This window comes from Panulirus ornatus, chromosome 69, assembly GCF_036320965.1.
Source record: "Panulirus ornatus isolate Po-2019 chromosome 69, ASM3632096v1, whole genome shotgun sequence".
Taxonomy (NCBI): domain Eukaryota; kingdom Metazoa; phylum Arthropoda; class Malacostraca; order Decapoda; family Palinuridae; genus Panulirus; species Panulirus ornatus.
Genome location: NC_092292.1, coordinates 14095924 through 14101495, shown reverse-complemented (window position 1 = coordinate 14101495; position 5572 = coordinate 14095924). Strand labels below are relative to the sequence as shown.

At 41.7% G+C, this 5572-nt stretch overlaps 1 protein-coding gene across 5 annotated transcripts in view; it reads right to left on the bottom strand.

Annotated features, from left to right (window-relative positions):
• The window catches only part of LOC139747561 (lachesin-like), a 20624-nt gene extending 19835 nt beyond the window's left edge, over window positions 1-789 (bottom strand). For 4 of the 5 annotated variants that reach the window (XM_071659970.1, XM_071659973.1, XM_071659972.1 and 1 more), the window contains exon 1: window positions 25-789. The gene's annotated coding sequence lies outside the window, so the exon portion shown is untranslated. The remainder of the gene's footprint in view (window positions 1-24) is intronic. The other variant, XM_071659971.1, reaches the window with a different exon arrangement.
• Between the last annotated feature and the right edge of the window lie 4783 nt (window positions 790-5572).

Sequence of the window (5572 nt, the reverse complement as noted above, 5' to 3'; positions counted from 1 at the left end):
TCTTTGAAAACGTGACACACCTACCTTAAAACCAGCTACTGCACTGCTCTTGGTTTATGAAGAATGAATGGCAAAACATCGTCTTTCATTACTCGTGTTCACACCATGTCAGGAATCTCACATATATCGAGTCGTCACACTGCTGAAATCGAGTGTTGACGAGTGTCTGTTGTCAATCACCTCCCTCGCTCAGAGAGCCAAGGACTTTTCGTAAGGTTATGTGTATATTGTCTTCTATACACTTCTGCTTGCCTAGTGCTTGTAATGCATTGTCCACACTATGGCATGCGGCGTGCGGTAGATGAATTTATCAAAGTAACTACATACAGTTGATGAACTTCGGGGAAGTGTGAAGATAAGCGCAAAAAACAAACTCACCGTCCGAAACTATAGCGAACTAGCGACATGGTTCTCTGTTCTTGTGTTTTGAGATAGGCTACGGGGACTGATTAGTCTCCATCTCGTCACTGTTATTTTTTTTTTCAGAGTCACAAATATCTGCTGGGAACGTACGATAAACTTAGTATGAGTCAGCCCACATTACGTACCATCAATTTTGAAAAAGCATTCGAATCAATGATTAGTAATAAACCTATTAGTCTAATGCACAGAACTTGATCTTGTTATTCAGAGGCGAAAACTGGATAGGTACTTGTGTAGGTGCTGGTGTGCGTGTTTGTGTGTGTATGTTTATGTATATATGTGTGTATGGATGTGTGTTGATGTGTCTGTGTGTGAGGGCGAGTGTGAGGGGTCGGCTGGAGGTAGCGCGTCGCGTGTCCACTTCGCCTCCACTGTGGAACGACTGACTGACGCCCGAGTCTCGCGTCGCGCCGCGTCCAGCCTCACTCTCACCCTCTCCTCCCACCCTCCTCTAGGCACTGCCGCCTCCACCCATCCTCCCGCTGACCATATCACACTATCTTCTTCCTGTATCCTCGACTTTCTGGGGGAACCGCGACGTGAGAGTATCATACAGCGTACATCAGTTAACGTACGAAAACATCCCTAAATTTCATGACAGGATCTCATGAAGCCATTAAAATGAAATGAAATGAAGTAGCCGGGAGAAAGTTGAAAAAATTAGAATATCTTAGAGGGTTATAGATGTAAATTTAAAAGATCTTTTGCACTGTTGGTTTGGAATCATTTCCTCCTGAGATGACTAGAAACTACACACCATGCCTGATGTTCGATATAGGTGGTTCACCTATTTTCATAGAGGTGTCTCAAGTCCGCTCCTAAGGCATTAGGCCTCTACGCCCTTGTCACCCTACAGGACTTAGGGAACACCAAGACCTATAAAAATGAATTCCCACAAGAGGTACACGTGGTCCTCGACCATTTGCAGTCGCTTACGGATAGATATTTGGACTTGTGAAACGTGTAAGGGGAGGATGTATGGTGCTAGATAACCCTATATATCTTAAGGACCCCGTGCCAGGGGTTATAATGGAGCAGATTCCTCCCCTCCATTCCCTAACTTCCTCTACAACTCTGGTATTCGGTCCCAATATCGTGAGATTGTGAGGGAAATGAGTAATGGGGGACAGATCCCACTGGAAATTATTATCTGCTTCTCATCCTATGACCGCGAGGTAATGGGGGAATTGGGTAACATGAAGGGGCAGTGGGGGAGGGGGGTAAACCTTGAAGAGGATTTGTGGGGCCTTGGGTGTGGATAGGGATCTGTGGTTTCGCTGCATTACATATGACAACTAGAGTAACAATGTGAGCGAATGCGCCATCTTTGTTGTGTTCCGCGTGCCGCTACCTCGCTCACACGAGAAACGGCAATCAAGTATGAATATATATATATATATATATATATATATATATATATATATATATATATATATATATATATATATATATATATATATATATATACGAGCCTGTCAAAATATGATCTTTTTCTTTTGTGAATATTTCTTTCTCTTGTATTTTCCAGGTCTTGCTCATCAGGCAACTGGTCTGTGGTTCTGGGTTACATCCCTTTGACCTTTTTCTAAAAAAAGAAAAAACTGGCACCACATTAGCTCTCCTCCATCTTGTTGGAACCCTACATGATATCCCCAGTCATGGAGGCAATATCCATTTTTGGTCTGTAGGTCTTTCAAAACTCAACTGCAGGGCGAGTAAGCTTGGGCATGGCTAGAATCTGCACATTCAGTGAGCACAAACAGTGAGATTCGATTCTGTTTTCACGAGCATTATGTAGTGGAAGAAGGGGGTTCGATCACCTGTTGCAAGGGGCTTAGTGCTTTCATCGTTCTATTGTTCTTGTCTGGGTGGGATGATGTTGATGATGAAGATCTCTTACCATCTTCCTCACCAGTAACGACAGACCTTTGAGGGGTAATTATCCCCACAGCGTTTTGATCACAATTCATGTATTCGTTGTTTCGAATCCATATACCTTTCATTTCCTCTAGCTCTATTGCATAGTTATTTGGTCTTTTACCTATACCTTACCTACAATGAACTCATGAAATACATAGGTCAGTGATCCTGTGACTGGTCAACCATTTCGGTCCTCTCTCTCTCTCTCTCTCTCTCTCTCTCTTGCTCATCACCTATTCATCCCGACGTTATAATGTCACCTTTTTCCTTTGATAGACAACTTTTTGTTCTGTCTCTTAAACCTCCTCCACAGTCAGTGCCTGTGTCCCTTCTTCCCCTTTTTTTACATATCTTTCGTAGTGTGTTTCCGTGCCCCTTGCTTGTCATTTTAGATGTGATGGCTGCCAGGGATCGGTGAAATCAATAGGCATAAAAAATCCGGATACCTGAACGCTTTGGTCATTCGGCAGAAATGGGTGTTTGTACCACTAAACCATCTTTATTTTTTGTCTATTAGGAATCACTCGCTGGAAGATAATCAGGACCCACAAGTCAGTGCCCATATTTGCAGTACTGAGCAGCAATACGTGGTAGCACGACCTCCTGATCTTGGAAGGATAATATACTTAAAGAGATAAGCTTTCGACTATAAGACATCAGGGCTCTGATAAGCTTTTATGCTTCCAAGCTTAGGTTTGGTGAGACATATTCTTACCTCAGACAATTTTGTGTCTGTTTCAAAACTCGGATGTTAAAATATATATATTTTTTATTCTATTTAGCTCACATGAATCATTTTATTTTGGCATTAGACATTTACCTTACATCTATAATCTAGTAGACCATGTTTGATATTCTAAATAGTTTTCAACGTTTTATTGGATTTTTTGCCTCATTAGCTTTTGTTTCATTTTATCAAGATTTATGTGTAGACTTATTAGATTTACACATCATATATATATATATATATATATATATATATATATATATATATATATATATATATATATATATATATGAACATTTGCTTGTAGAGATCCAAGACAAAAAGAATGATTAATCTTGTGTCATTGATATCATATCTTTTTTTTCATAATACTTCGTTACAACTTCAAAAGTAAACAGGGTATTGCCTTTCAGCACAAGAAACTTTCACTACAAAACATCAGACACTCGGTTGATCATCTTACAGCTTTCTGGCGAGTCCACAGCTTGAATGACGGGGGACATTGCTGGTCTCCCTATTATAAAAAAAAAAAGGACAGAGGTGATTGCGAGAGTCCGGATAAGGTATCAAGATTAATTCTAAGAGACTCCACAATGCATTGAGAAGATAAAGCCAATTTGTCATATGAGACAACAGCTCTTTTGTGGCTCAGTATAAGTTTTGAATATACTAACGACATCTCATACAATTGATAAGAACGAATTACTCAAAGTACAATTTGGAGTTTGGAGACGAGAGGTTTCATTCTGGTACAGAGAAATGTCTGTTTTTTTTTCTTCCACAAAAATATAGTTATTAAGAACAGGGAATCAGTCCCGTCCCAGTGTCATGGATGTAACGACAATAGAGTCATTCATGGAGACTAGATGAATACATCCTGTCGGCAGGTTATCAATAACTCATTAGAAATGGGGAAGACTTGGTGGGGTGGGGTGAATTACCTCCTTCAACATGGCTGTTAAGAGACTTAGAGGGTCTTGCTGTCTGCTCGCTCTAGGTGTGTGCAAGAGACAGACAGACAGACAAAGACAAAGACAGGACAGTGACAACATTGGCCTTTTTCTCCTCTGCAATTCCTTTCCTATATCTTTTAACGTGGACGACGAACACCAGGACTGTATCTATTTATCTGCTACTCTTCAACAACTTAGGATACGTGGCACCGTCTGTCGTATCATTTTCGCACGACTATTGCCTCAGTGTACTTGAAGAGGACACTGGTGATGTCAGACTCCATGGCTGTGTTTATCATTCGCCAAAAAAAAAAAGAGACTCGTTCGCATCTGGTAAGTAAACTGAGCGATGATATACACTCCCAAGATGGTGTGTAACTCCTCAGGTAAGGCTGTCCTTGCAAGTGTTAGTAACCTGATCTGCCGTTGACTGTATACACCATAAGGGATACACATCATTAGCAAGGAAGTTGAGGATAAATGAATTTGAGAAAAATAAAATCCTCATTCAGTTTCTCTCTAATGTTTCTATATTATTAAGAACACAGATTCCCCCAAAGGTGAATTTTTCGTAAGAGTAATAAAAAAAAGCGTGAATCTCTCCGAAACATGATGGAATATTCTGAAAAGTATCGTGGGTACGTGTGCACACTGAGGGTCGCAAAGGAACCAGAATTGTCTGTCACCTCCGCCTTGGGCCGGCCGGCTCTCCCCGGGTCTGCAGGGACACAGAGCTGAGAGCCGCCTGGGATAATGCATTCCTGGATAGGTCAGTGTCCGGCTGGCGTGTGGCGAGTGATCTTTGCAGCAGCTAACGTCCGAAGGGCGACCTACCTCCTCCCTCCTGGCGGACAGGTTCCTCATTATGTAATTGGGTGGTGGAAGAGGGGTGGGGGCTAGCGAGTGTAACAGGGGCTGCAGAAACATGACGAACTGGCAGGCTAACAACTTCTGCTCTAGAGACAAACCTGAGAGACAGGGGGAGAGAAGTAGAGAACAGCCAAAAATAAAGTGTCACTAGTGTTGAGCCATGACCTTTTATCATGAGGTGCGAGTGTGTGTGTGTGTGAGTGTGTGTGTGGTGGTGGTGAAAGTAGCGCCGATCCACTGACGGCTGCGTTAGATCTGAGTGCCAATATTTCTCCAGAAGACTAGGAATATTTTGGGGGGGAATATTGTTCGTAACGTTTAAATACTTCACGATATTTTCTTTTTCTAGAGTCTACAAACGATTCGAGGGGTTGTTCCTGAAACGTTGTGAAATGTATGCACTCTGTGTGTATATATTGTGTGTATAGATATTGTGTGTGTGTGTGTGTGTGTGTGTGTGTGTGTGTGTGTGTGTGTGTACAGATGTTTCTAGGTATTTGTGCGAGTGTGTATACATATAAAAGTAGATATACATTTAGTCACACACACACACACACACACACACACACACAGATATGCATACATAAATAAATCAAGATAGTCATGCAGACACATTGTAGATATTATTTACTTTCTGCACATTGCTAGACTTGCTTTCCGAGCGGGCGCGGGCGGTTCA